The sequence below is a fragment of the Neospora caninum genome, chromosome IX (assembly GCF_000208865.1).
Source record: "Neospora caninum Liverpool complete genome, chromosome IX".
NCBI lineage: Eukaryota > Apicomplexa > Conoidasida > Eucoccidiorida > Sarcocystidae > Neospora > Neospora caninum.
The window spans coordinates 5,473,933-5,487,155 of record NC_018390.1 but is presented as its reverse complement, the minus strand read 5'-3'; positions in this window follow the sequence as shown (position 1 = coordinate 5,487,155).

Genomic DNA, 13,223 nt, shown 5'->3' with positions numbered 1-13,223 from the left:
TTGCCTTCTCAGTAAAAGATTTCCCTGGACAAACTGTTCCCAAACGGAACTGATGGCTAATGATACTGCAGAAGCAACAGACCACCACCGCCACGTGCCAACACCTTGCGTACCAGGCCACCGTGGCTCTTAATACGAGGTCCCATGTTGGTCGTAGGCTTCCACGCCAAAGAAGTCACGAGAAATCCGCCTCTCTGCATTCGAAGCTTACTTTATTCAAGTACTGCAATAAGGTATATGACGGTAAGTACGAATGGCCCATGAGTCGGTAATCCTTGTAGAAACCAAGGATGCAAAGGGAGAATAGAAGCTGTGCGGAAAGCACGCACGAATGCCACGGAAATGATGCACTTTGTGGCCATTGCACACGGAGAACGACGAGGCGTCTTGAAGACCTGCAGTAGACGACCGTTCACCTGAACCACGCTGAACTTACGAACTGGAAAAGTCGTGCGAAAAACTCATCCATGTAAGAATCCTCAGTAAGGAGGCAGACTAGACGCCTCCGTAAAAACAGCAGATGCTTTCCTTAACTATGAGCTGAATCTACTCAACCACCAGGAGAATACCGTTATATTCGATGATCTTATGTGTTCACATTGGTATACCTCAAATAGAAAACTTTCTCCTTTTGGTTTCCGGTTTCCCGTGGCAGCGAAATTTTCGCGTTCAGGCACGCCCTCGTCTATCTATTTGTATTAACGATACTGGATTTGGTAATGGTCTATTTATACTTACTGGTATACATTTCAGTCAGGTCATTGTTGGTGCTATCTCGGGATTCTTTAATTAGCTTATTTATGGCTCGCTAGTTACATACTGGCCAACAAACTGTGTAACTCTAAGCAAATGCAACGGTTCTTCTGTCTTTGAAAGATATGATCGCTCAAAAGGCTATTCGATGCGACATGCAAACTCACGACCGTTATTGCCGTTATGACGATAGCCACCGTTGCTAGCCTGATGATCACCTACACATCACAGGAGAGCAGCACACCGAAACGTGTTTTTGTAGAGCGCACGCCAGTGGTAATTAAGCGGCGCAGCACTCCGTGGAACAAACACCCGGTGAGGTCCAGTACTTCTTCTCGTAACCTCGAATATCACTCTCATGTATCCAGCACCGACCCTGAGATCAACACTATATGTGGCAAGGGATGAAGTAACGTGCAACAGCTGCTGCTACGCGCATATGTTGAGGGAAGCTAAGGGAACATGGCACAGCTCATTACTGCTCAGTATTAAGAAGACAACTCCTCTCTTGGGGGTGGAACGCGAAGCTACCAGAAATCGCACTTTCGTATTCTGAATAAAGAAAAACGAAGAAGGCGCATCGCACCGCTTCAAAGTTACCGACATGCTCGTGCGGGTGCTTCAGCTCGTCCACAACTCGGGCTCTGAATATGAAGAGCATGCAGCACTTCCTCAAAGAAGCTAGTACCCGGAATACAGAGCAACAACGAAGCTTTAGCGGTGACGAAGGGCCTGAGGCAGGTGGCCGAACAACTGCTGCTGTTTGAGTACGTGAATGCAATCGCGCACATAGATCATAAAATGTAGATGCACACGCATGAAGCCCAAACCACGCCACTGTTGCGCGAGCGGCACTTTGGAAAACAGCGAAGAATGCTGCATCAGTGAACCACAGTAGCATTGCCAAAGGTAGTATCGTGTGGCTCACTCTTTTGAAGAATCAGTCTACACGCATCAGAGAGCTCTGGCCATTCCACGGAAAGACATCTTCCCTGTCAACACGAGTGGTGCGCCCTGATAAAATCTGTTGCAGCGCTTTACTGTCCGGCGGCGCTGTCCTGGTGTAGCAGACACGACTGCCACGGTATCGCTAGTATAGTTGACTGAGCCGCAGGCTGTCGAACGACCTCATGTGGTCCTGTGGACTCTGGCAGTAGTGGCCCGCGTAAGTCAGGCAGATTCGCCCGTGGCAATTCCCTGGACAATGACAACCCGGACTCTTTTACTGGCATACACTCCAGAGTTGGGGAGGCCAGTCAGACACCATCCTCGTCTGCGGGGTCACACTGCGATACAGTGTTAAATAGAGAAACCATCAGTAACACACGTTAGCCTTCTTAAGCTGTTAAGTAATCCACTGTCTTCGCGCCAACAGAGGGGAAAAGCCTCTGCGGGCGACACGGCATCTGCGAGAAACAGTTCTGTTCTCGAAGACCCAGGCTGTACGAGCCAACCGCTGAGGCTCAAAGGCACATGACGATGGAACTAGTAACAACTGCAGCCGAGAATATACACAGCAAGTTGCAGGCGCTTGAAGACCCGCCCAAAGTGCGTCCATCAGCTCATTCCCGGAAAACGCAGTGCCTCAAACACCTTCGGGCGAATACAACATCGTCTTTCGCGCACGCCTACATTTTCCCCTGCACTTCTAAATGGTTCTCGCTCTCGTTCGTGGTGCGACGCATCACTCTGTGAACGGAAAACGGTTGACGGAAAGCGGCACGCCGCTGGATACCAGAACAGTTGGCTGCACGACGGCTGAATTCGTAGGACTGCCTCTGACTGTCGTTCAAATGTCTGCGAAGGCATGATGCGCCTCGCCACATCGAAACTCACGCGCTGCTTTTTTTGTTTTCCTCCTCCGAGTATCTGATGACAAGGATAACACAGCAACGTGCCCAAGATAGTTTAAGCACAAGATTGCGACAACAACCTCGTGGAGCCGACTACAGTTCAACAGAATGTAAACTACAGTCACGAAATGCTAGCATGTCGCTCGCAGCAGCAACATCTCGCTTGACCCCTGTCGGTGGGGATTCGAGTGTCTCCCACTTGTTAAGGACCTGGCTATGACTTACAGCTGTGGTGTTTTGCAGGGACTGAACCAGCGCAGGTTTCTGCAGGAAAGCAGCCAGCACACGGTGTACGGCATCGATGTTAGGACTGAAGTTCGATATTATCGCTCCTTCAGTGGGCAGGGGAAAGAACAACAATCAGCCGAACAAGCACCTAAATACGCGGTTCACACTCATTCGTCGACACTTGTGCGCTGCAAGCAAACGACCTCGCTAACACGGTAAGGAAAAACTCAGCTCCGCCAAGGAAGCCACATTTGGCGCCCGAGTGCGCGAGAAACGATCCGGGGACTCGACAACAGCCGTGCCCACCAGGAGGCGGGAATCACATTTCACGAGAAACTCCAGGCGCAACATAGCTAGACATCATCGTGGTATGCAACACAGGTGCCGCGAAATGTGGCGAAGACAATTATCACATCACTGTATTGTTTATCAAGACACGACCGATCCACTTGCTGTTGGCCCATTGTCTTCTTCGGAAAGACCCATTACCAGCGCAGACTCTTTAATCAATGCAGACGTCGAGTCATTGTTCGCAAACGGAAATGGCCGCCGGGTCGGCTACTGTCAATTTCTGTTATTCATGTTGAGAAACTTCCCCACGGCTTCCATCACACGACGTTTTTGGGGCCTCGGTCAACTATCCACGCGGAGGAAAGAAACTCCATTGGCTTGCACCCGATTCGACCATGTCACTGCACACCCTACTCGGCCCCCTCTTTATTCGATCGTAAAAAGGCCCAGTGCAATAGTGATCGCGATGGAAAGCAGTGAGCTCCCCGACGGCAGCCTGCCATGAATCTACATGGAGTCATCCTTCATGCGCTTCCTAGAACTCCTTCATATCCAGCTGTTCCGTTGTCGAAGGCAATATCTGTGTTGGCCCTCGGAATCACACACTGAATACTTTTCACACACCACCAACCTGCAGTTTCCCTATCGCTTCATACCGTTCAGGACAATCCAACCAGGAGACCCCCGGGAGAGTAATCCAGGCATGTCGCCTTTTGACTCTGCAACGTGACGGTTCTCACGTATCCTGCAAACCGCGTCTGCTTACTTGCGAACGGCTGAAAACGACATTCATCAAGATGGGAAAACACCCTTGGGGCGCGAGCCCTCAGTCGGGCGAATGACACGAGGTGTCTGCCGAACGTCGAGAAGCTCTGGTTTCAGCCGTCCGTCCATGTGCGCCACGAGCCCCCTGCGAATCTACCAACAGACGTGCCCAGCTGGGAGCGAACTACATGGCGGAAATCCTGATTCACGCAGAAATGGGATGGAACGGCAACTGCACCGATCGCATTTTGCCTGGATGTTTGTCTCTGTGTGTACAGTTGCCACACCAGCATACCAGTGCCGCCAGCGACTTACTTCATGGCTGAGAGTCAATGAGCAACGTGAAACAATTGAACTGAAGAAGTTTGACGACGAAATAGTTTATAAAACATTTCAGGTGCTGATTCTCTTGAGGACGGTGCAGCAATGTCCATAGTGCACCATCTCTACTTTCGCCTGTTGATGCGTTCAGCTGACAGATGGATGACTGACGCGGAGTTGGCTCAGCTGTCTTACTTTTCTTTTCGCCCCTCTTGTAGAGCATGGTGCAGAGGAGAACAAAAGCCGCAACGCCAGTAACGCTGCAAATCACAGCCACATGATAAGTTCGTCTACGCAACATGAGGGAGCCGCCCCTGTCCGCGGTGGGCCACGGATAATCGCGTGAAACAAGGGCTTTGTTTTGCGATAGGGACCGGAGACACTGGCCCGGGCTACGAATTGGTGAAACCCGTTGCAGCACAAACAGCAGCTCCCCGACACGGGAACCAAGATATCACACCAAAGAACTTCGACAACTTATGAGTGTCCTCACGGATCAGCAGTCCGACTGCCTCATTGCTACGACACTGCGGGCCCCAGAGGAAGGCTTCGATAACGAGACACAAGTCCACGAGGGGAACTCGTGGAAAACACTGTAATAGCTAAAAATGTGTTTCACACAATTTGCCCGTGTTAACCTCGTTTTTCCCTGCTCCGCTCGTAGAGAAGGACTTCGCGAAGGGTAGCGTTTCGAGTTGTGCATCCCTCTCTGTACTACCCACTTCGTCAGAAACTTCTCAAAGAACTCGGTCTCCAAGTCACACAGTGAAGCTGCAGATACTCAAGATGGTTCCCGACGATTCCCGAGGAACAAGCGCCAACGGATCGGTGAGCACTGGGAGTTTACAGGAACTTTTGCTTCGGTAAGCAATCACGTAATGAATTTGAGTTAGTGTTTCTTCAGTATCTGCAGTATGTGGAGCGCTTCGTTGAGCGGGAGAAGTGGAAACCAGAACGAAAAAAGGGCAAAACGACTTGGTGACGGAAAGAGGCTCCTCCTCGTTGCTTAAGTTGGTGGAAAGACACGACGCCTCCGTCACCTTACCACCGATGATATATCTTGGTCGGACCCGTCTGTCTCAATAAAATAGGGGCAAGTATCTATGGGTAATGAACGCCTGCTGTCTGTCACCGGCGTAGGTGTCCTCTTCTTGAAGAAGACGGTCATTCCGTCGGAACCAACCGAACGGACTGCGCGTCCTACACAGCACTCTTCACCCACGAGGTATATCAGCAAAATGCCTCTTTCTGCACTAGAAAAATGTCGTGACTGTATCAGCCAGCAGACACAGAACGGTGAGCGATGTATATGGTCGGCTCAAAGTGGTTGATACATGGTGTATGCAGGAATACTAGGAAATGAGTTCCTCTAGCACTTTGGAGTAATTTTTCTGCTTGTTGCAGCCGAATTCCCACAACTTCCAAACACGATTTATGTAGGCTTGATGCCAATAAGACTCAACATTGATTTTCTACTTACAGGCCAAGTATCGCAATTTGGCGCCCCCGTCGTGAATCTCGGATGCTGTTACCGTGGACGGTCAAAGGCGCAGCTTTACTCCGTCCTCGCCTTCCGTTGTGGGAACTTTTCCGAATCCCTTCGTTGTAGTCCGTGTCCTCTGTTACTCCAGCATCGGTGTCCCCTTCTTGTCCTTCGCCAACAGTTTCTGTTCCGTCGAAGTGAGTTTCTGTTCCGTCGAAGTGAGTTTCTGTTCCGTCGAAGTGAGTTTCTGTTCCGTCGAACCGAGTTTCTGTTCCGTCGAACCGAGTTTCTGTTCCGTCGAAGTGAGTTTCTGTTTCGTCGAACCGAGTTTCTGTAGTAGCATCCATTTGTGTGCTACCATCCTCAGCATCGGTCTCAAGCGCAGTAAAGCCCGCAGCCATGGCTGTGCACATCCGAGGCATCGAGCAATCTGAACAGAAGATCGACAGAACTACTAGAGAGAGCGCAGCCGGAAGAAACAGTAAACGAGAGTCATGGTAACAGAACAGCCTCCGGCTCTGTTTCGATTGGGGGCGAAACCGGAAGGCAACGGAAAGTCGCGGAGTAGTGTCCTGAGAAAGCACCTTCTCACCACCCGTCTCCCCCCCAATCAAGAGGGCCGTACTGGTTGTAGGCTTCATCGTTTGTGATGAACCTGGCCCGCGAAGACACCAAGGAAATAACAAGCAGCCGCACCGGCTGGGAAGTGAGAACGGCATTAACTATGATGGCAGTCCCTCAACAGTGGTGACGAAGACGAAAACCACTGAAAACAGTTATCGCGGGTTAAGCAATGGCTCTGTAACGAGAACTTGGTTTACTGTGTCTTGTCAAAGGGTTTCACCGTCGCTGCAGTCGCACGTGACGGGGTCGACACAGTGCGGCTCCGGTCGTGTAGCTGTCTGCCAGGCCCAACGTACGCCTACAACGGAAACTGTTGAGGAGATTATCAGAAAACGTCTCCAAACTCCACGTGAATGTTCATGGAAACATGATGACGGCGGTACCGACTCCGGGACACCTGACTCCACGCATGCACCGGTGATGGATTTTTCCTCCGTGTGATCTCGGCCGTGCGGGTAAGTCTGTGAAAACGGGTCGGTCACCGCAGACAGGGCGGTGGCAGCAGGCAGGTCTAACGACGCAGCTGCTGGCCCGGGCGAAAGATACATCGGTGATAGGGATCGGATATCTCGTCGACAAAAGAGGTCAGCTTCAACTCAGATGGAGTTTCCTAACAGATTCCACAGTCAATTTCATTTCCACTCTGGCGGTTTGTACGTCGCCTGCTGCGTCTACCTCGAGGCTTACCATGCTCGGTCCAGCGCAGCAGCAGAACGTGTCTGCGCTCAAACTGTACAGTGGTCGTGCAATTTCTAAAGTAGAATATCTTCAAATAAAAGTATGAGATGGTTGTTTGAAATCCACCGCTTTCTTTGTTCTTAAGCAGCCCAGTGGGGTGGTCGCGTACAACAGTCATAAAGAAATTGGTTGTCAGTCTGTCGTAAGAGAGTCATATTCAGTATGCTAAACCTTGCGCATCTTTACATCCCTTTTAATAATATGCAGGGCCGAGTCTTCCTTGTGCAACTTGGTTGTTAGTCGGCTAGTGTGGAAGCGCTCGTGAGTTCCAGCGCTGGAGATACGTACCAGATATATTAGAAGACGGAGCTGCAATACGCTCGACGTTTTCCAATGGATACACTTCAATGCTAACTCACTACAGATCATGGGAGTGCAGAAAATTCCATGTGGAATGCGGTTCACGGAGGACAAGGGGCCTTCACTGATTTTATTTATTCTGATGGGATGTGTTGTTCATTTTTAGCAGGCAGGGACCGTTGTTTGAAAAGAACTTGGTTATGTGTACTGCTTGAATGAGCACACTCCCTATCAGGCCCGTCCAGGACGTCTGATTAGGTCAAACAGAAAGATGCTTCTTGAATGCGAAGCACGCTAGTGGAGCCTAACTTCGTCTCACTGATGGACCGTAATTCCCTCTGTCTTAGGTCCGATGACATTCAGGCCCGTGGACACTCCATGTGTCGATTGCCGTTCTTCCACTGTGGGCCAATTTTATAGTAAGACAAAAACGTGATTCGAGTTCCGAGGAGGGACGATTATTTCCACACTACTTACGGCCACAACGAAGCGATAAATGATCTGGCACTGTCGTGGACGTCAATCATACATGAATAATTCATTCAGTGGTCCTCATCGAATGCGATTTGTGTGTCGTAACTCATTTTCTCTGAGTGCAACGTAGACAAATGGAAACTATATCATCTGAACTTTCTCTTCTCTACGCCTGAAGCAATAACTACACGTATACGTTTTCACATAGACCCTTTTCCATTATAAACCATGGTGGCTATGACTGGCTTCCACACACCAGGTACATTCGTCGACGTTTCCTGTGGCGATTCCCGAAAATTTAACCGGTTACCTTCATTGGCTCCACTGCAAAGGGTGTCGTTTCTCATTGACCGCGTATGTAATCCAGTCACTCTGTTAAGGAGAGCAAGAATCTGGAAATGGTCAGGAAATGTTGACGACGCCAGAGACTCATATCGTCGCTGTGCCCTGCTGCCTGTCCACCATTTTAAGTACCATCTTCCTCCGAAGCCTTGCTGGCAAGCTGGTTTTCTGAGCCGGATTGGATCGTAGTGTTCCATAACATGCTGGTCGCTCGTGAGAACGGCGAACGGGTGGAGGTACTTATACCGCATGACGGGTGCATTATGCAGGGAACAACGAAACCTCTTCGTTAGTGTTTAGATAGCTTGATACAGTACATTGCATTGTTCCCCAACTCGATAGGTCGACAGGCTACTTGATTCAGATGAACCAAGAGACGTGAAACACATGCCTGTCTCTAATCCTTCTCTGCCATCCAGGAGACACGCTTTTGATAACGCGGCGTAGTGTTGTCTGTCGTGCGGATCGTTAAACATTCATTCTGGGTTACTCCTCCTCTGCATAATGCTAGCAACCACAGATCAAAGCAGCTTTCCTGAGGGATGACACACGTATATGACCCACATATGAAGCAAGGGTGCAGGTTCAGTATGGGATGCTTCACTCTTCACGTCAGGAAGACGGTACATCGTCTAGCTTGTTAATTCTCCTGTTCGTTCTGCAGGCGAACAACTGTACAACGACTTCTTCGTGTCCATGAGGATTCCGGATAAATGGCGCTTACCGGTGTACAAAACACGACGTCGGCCGATGCTCTACTTCGGGGTTGACGACTTTTTCTAACTGGCGTTACTGAGTACTCCTTTCCGTAGAGAGGGACTATTTCACTTAGTCTAATGGCATGTAGCAGCGCTATACGGTCTCGTTTTCGTTAGCATTCAGCATCATCTGTGCAGCTTCAAAATGGCACCCAATCTGTTGCCTCTGCCTCATCTGGCAACACGCCGGACGAGTTGGTACCCGCTACTTTGACAAGTTTTGCAGTGATGCCAACATTGGAGCTCGCTCCAGTAGTCAACACTGGACATAAAAACCGTGCCAGAGGAATACAAGAGACAGATATCTTGTGTTGGCCAATAGTGCAAACGGTTTCCCAACATGAACCAGCGTCTGCTTGGTCCGTTGGAGCGACGTGAGCTTAATGACAGGCAAACGTCGTGAATCTGAAAAAAAGCATTCCTGATGTCGGCTATGCGGAGCGAGTCAGTCTCATGTATCCAGCATCGACACTCAAGAGCACCATGCGATGTAACAGTGGCTGACGCAACACATGCAACTGCTGCCGTTACGATGAAATGGCGGCCAAAGCTAAAGTCTTTACCCAGGAGACATCCCCACTCGTGGACGCAAAGCCAACTGAAAACGCACTTTCCTATTCCAGATCCGAAGGACAAAGGAAGCACATGGCACCGCTGCAGATATGACATATTCGTGGAACTGCATATGAGGCTCCGCTCCTTCACAAGTCACGCTCCGAGTGTGAAGGGCAAGCAGACACTCCCTCGAAGATTCTTGTACGGGGCAGGCAGAGCAACACAAAGCGTATATAGCTACAGGGTGTAGAATGGGGGCGGGATGCGCGCGGGGCAACCTGCTGCGGTCTGCGTGGGTGCACGTCATCCTACACACGGACCAGAAAATGTGGATGCACACACCCGTAGACCAACCCGCACCCACATAGGGCAGTTGGCAACGTAGATGCATGTGACAAAAAAACCAATAATACTTCGTTCATTTGGATTAATAAGCTGCGAGTTCCGGGTGACGTTTATTTAGTACTTCCACCTATTTTAACAGACGAATGGTGCATCAGTCAATCACAAAGAGGGCATAAATAACGAACGTCCCACGTTAACCTACAACCGCATCACCGCCGTGGCAGCCGTCACATACAGTAGAGCACTGTTGTTCCAGCTTTTTTCTATGAAAAAGGTCTCCCCTCAGTCAAAATCCGCGGTCAATAGACATACCCTATAGACTTCCGAGCCGGGATTCTAATTCTTATCTTTCAATACTACCGCATCATTTCCTCGGTAGTGTGCCGCCAAAGGAAACAAACGAGTTTATGGGGTGCTGTGGTCACCACAAGTCCCCGTCGGTACATGTTAGCCACTCTAGGGATACGATTTGACGGTTGCAACATTGCAGCAAATTGCCGGGTCTCGAAGTCAATAATGATGGAATAAGGCCTGCAAGGCCTTGCGAACTGGATGTATCGCCACATCATGTGTATGGACTATTCATGGCATCCCCTGAGAAAAAGATGGCAGTGCGTCGGAAACTACACGCTCACGAGAGCACGTATTTTGCCGGGGTCCATTTCCCCAGGAAAACCTCCCCGGTATTGGGAAAGCAGCTTACTTAGAACGAAACCACAGCCAAATAAAGAATCACCCAGCGAATGATTTTTCCTGAATAGGCTGTGCTCCTGATGTCCTCGCTCGCTGTTTCGAGAAAACGGCCAGGACGCTGGTATTTGCGTTTGCTTCCGCCGAGGAAAAGCTAGAAATTCCTGGCCTCAGGCTTCCAGAGAAAATATCTTCGATGTAGAACGGACACAAATACGCCAACCTGAGCGTCTGTAGTAGCACTGCGGAGCTCCAGCGATGTCGGGGCGAACATAGTACTAACTCCTTGACACACCAGCCGAGTCCGTACCAGAAAGCCGAGACGGGTGGCAAGCTCCATGCATGGATTCGTTGCACTCATTTTTATCCCTGTATAGACTGTGGGACTCTCCACGCTGAAATGCGGGGTGCACGTGGAAGCAGGACCACTTTCAGGTGCCCGTCATCGAAGGAGAAAGGGCTTAACTCCTTGCTCGGCACGAGACACCTGTTTGACTGAAAGTCGAAAAACAGCGCTTCGCCTGAATGCAAAAAAATCAGGAGTTCTTCCGAAGCGCCGGAGCAATACCTAAACGTGTAACACGACCGCGTGGGTCCTCGCGAGACGGATCCCCTTTCTAGAAATGGTTGTTGATCTTCGCCGGAACCATCTGTAAACGTATGCACCTTATGCCACTGTACTGAATCGAAGGGATCAGCACCTCTTTCAGTCTTTGTTCTAACCTGCTTGATCAATGCAGAGAGGCAAAAATTCGGCGCATACTTTTGGGCACTGTAGCGAGCTGCGTGGATGTGGTATGGTACACAACCAAACTAACATGAAAAGCACAATCGAAAGCGTGAGAGCTTAGAGCCCAAAATGGACCCAGCCACCATCTCTTCAACGGATCGCGCTTTGCTTTGATTGAAACATCGACTAAACAAGGCAGCCTTAGGCCGTTACCCTCACAGGGTCGCCTACAAGGTCCACCTGAGGCGAGCGGTTCCTGCCCCGCGGCACAGGAGGAAGAGCCCTGAGGAATTTTTAACAGATAGAGCATCAGTTGTCGCCCTTGTTTGTCAGTTCCGTTCTTACTATGGGAAAATATGGTCAACGTTCAAGCACGAGTAAGCCTGCGTTAACAGTCATGGCAACCGGTTCGTAACACGCGTCATATGGTACAACTTCGTACTTACGACATGACCAGAAAAAGAGTTGACTATGATCTGTTGTGTTCACATTGGTCTCACTCAAATTGAAGACTATAGATCCTACGCCACTAAAGTTATCAACATCGGTTATGTTATACCAGTAATGTATGGATTATTGTTACCACTCGTATTATCAACAACCTAAAATCGTATCCACAAGACCTGCTGACCACAAGCGATGAGTGCGCCAATCATAGAACATCTTCGTAGGCTGGTTCATTTGTCACTGTGACCGTACACTTACATCGTACGGTCACACCTGCGGAAATGCTCCAGAACCGTCCTGCGGCGGCGGAGGCCGTAGTCGAGGTCATTTAGGTGTAATCTCTCGAGTCAACGCCTCGGCTTAATCTGCCCGTTCTTGTATGTAATCGAGGAATGTCCAGCTTTAAATCATTTCTGCAATCTTCGAAGCTGACAACTGTGTGCGCGCAGACGATATATCACGTGCTGGCTTCATGCGTTCTGTCGCCTGACCGGAAAGGCTCGCTTTGCTTTCACAGCGTTGCAGAACAGCACAAACGCTGTGGGATAGGACTAGTACACACAGATTTGATACTGAATTTTGACTCGTTTTGTAGATTCAGTATACTCGTGTGTGGCCGTAGCTAAACGTGTCCACGAGACCGACCACTTAAACATGTCCGTTGTAGCGTTTTCCTTGCTCGGGCCTAGGCGGATAAAGTGCATTTTTAGCTACTGATTTAATGGCAACAGAAAAGTAGGGAACTGCAGATACAGTTTCCTTTGTACTGCCGCACCAGCTGATCGTGCAAGCCTGCTTTTCGTCTTGTCAAGTGAAGCAACACTGAGCTCGTATAGCAAAACAATGATACCATGACCACGGTTTGCGCAGATAGGTAAGCCGATTGGCAAACGACCAATTGGGAAAACCAGTAAGCACTGGTTTCTATTTTCATTGTCGCTCCGCGGATTTTAGCCTGATGCAATAGTCACCGTGAGCTCGTGGCTATTGATATGTTCCTGGCTCAGTCAAACATGACACGGCAAGATATCCGAGAGGAATTTTCCCTGTAAACACATTTCTTGGTATTTTGTTATCAGGGGTATTCATAAATCGCTGGCTATATACTTCCCGATGCTTTGCCTCCACATATGCTCATATCCTTCCTCCGCTGGGCAAAACCTGTTTTCCTGTACGGACAACCCTGGCCACAGGAGCTTGACGTCTCAAACACCAAGGACCGAAAACATCATTCCCCCCCGACCCGGGTCTAATTACGCTCTGCAAGACGAAGTAAAAAATTGAGGATTGCGCCGCAACGCCCTACCACCAGCAGAGTCTATATTTTGAAAATGGCGTAAAGAGGTTGCGGACTGGAGCGAAGGCGCTCAAGAGGGTATGCCTCCTCCAGGCGGTTCGTTTATCGTGCCAGTGATTTATGGAAGCGTATCCTCTTTCTCTGAACTTGTCCTTTATCCAGTCCATTCATGTGTGAGGTGCGGTTTCACAAAAAGTTGCAGAAGCTTGACGTCAGCGTGCCTTCTGCT